Source organism: Dipodomys ordii, unplaced genomic scaffold (assembly GCF_000151885.1).
Source record: "Dipodomys ordii isolate 6190 unplaced genomic scaffold, Dord_2.0 Scaffold44, whole genome shotgun sequence".
Classification (NCBI taxonomy): domain Eukaryota; kingdom Metazoa; phylum Chordata; class Mammalia; order Rodentia; family Heteromyidae; genus Dipodomys; species Dipodomys ordii.
Genome location: NW_012267260.1, coordinates 1,449,513 through 1,450,513, shown reverse-complemented (window position 1 = coordinate 1,450,513; position 1,001 = coordinate 1,449,513). Strand labels below are relative to the sequence as shown.

The window sequence follows — 1,001 nt, the reverse complement described above, 5'->3', positions numbered from 1 at the left end:
AAAGTAGGCCCGGAGGCCAGGCCCTGAGGAGTAGAAAGTAGGCCCGGAGGCCAGGCCCTGAGGAGTAGAAAGTAGGCCCGGAGGCCAGGCCCTGAAGGTGAGCGCCAGGAGGACGGTGGCTCCTGAGCGCTTGGATGTGCCCCCTGCCGCGGTGATGACAGTGCATGGCTCTAATACTGTGACGGTATCGAGCGAAACGGCACTGGCTTCTCGTTCTTATCACTGTAATCAATTTTCCATTCTACTGCTCAGATGAAAAGAAAGCATTATAGCAGAAAGACTCAGAATTTTAGTTTGCTAGGAAAAGTAACTGTAAAATAGCCAGCTAAATTCTGCTCTGTCCAGCACTGGGGCCCCTTTGTGAAGAGCTAGGACCTTGCTTTCAAGCAAATGTCCTACATGGATCATTTCCTTGAGGAACAAAGCTGTAGTTGGCATGGTACTTGAGACCTCATGAAATCTATTTACACACAACACTAAATTCCAGGTTTGTTTAGACAGCACTACAACAGAAGTCAACTTTAAAGAGTGATGGATTTTAACATCTGTGCAGAACAAAAGACAACCACCAACACTACCAGCCCAACAGTGGATGAGGACCAGAGTCCCACTGAGTCAGGATGGCCGTCCCCACCTCTGCGGGCCCAGGCTTGATTGATGTCACATGCAAAGCTGCCTGCCTGTGCGGGCCAGCAGTCTCTCAGATGCCAGGACGTGATTTCTGGAGTGTACAGCTATGGGATTTAGGGAGGGGTGGAGCTGCCTCCTTCAGGTATGTGGGTATTTTGAGTTCAGGGCCTACAGCCAGGCTGGCGGACAGGTGCAGCTTCTTTCTCTTTGACAGAGTGAAGCAAGTCCCAATGCAGGGATGAGTGGATTTTGCAGAGAGAGAGGGAGAGAGCAAGAAGGAGAGAGGGGAAAGGGGAGGGGGAGGGAGAGGGGAGGGGAAGGGAGAGGAGGGAAGGGAGGAGGAGGGGAGGGAGAGGGGGAGAGATGGAGAG

The 1,001-nt window shown here is 52.3% G+C and overlaps 1 protein-coding gene across 1 annotated transcript in view; it reads right to left on the bottom strand.

The window, feature by feature from the left end:
- Positions 1–1,001, bottom strand: part of Dst (dystonin) — a 287,116-nt gene that overhangs the window by 67,938 nt on the left and 218,177 nt on the right. The window lies entirely within an intron of this gene.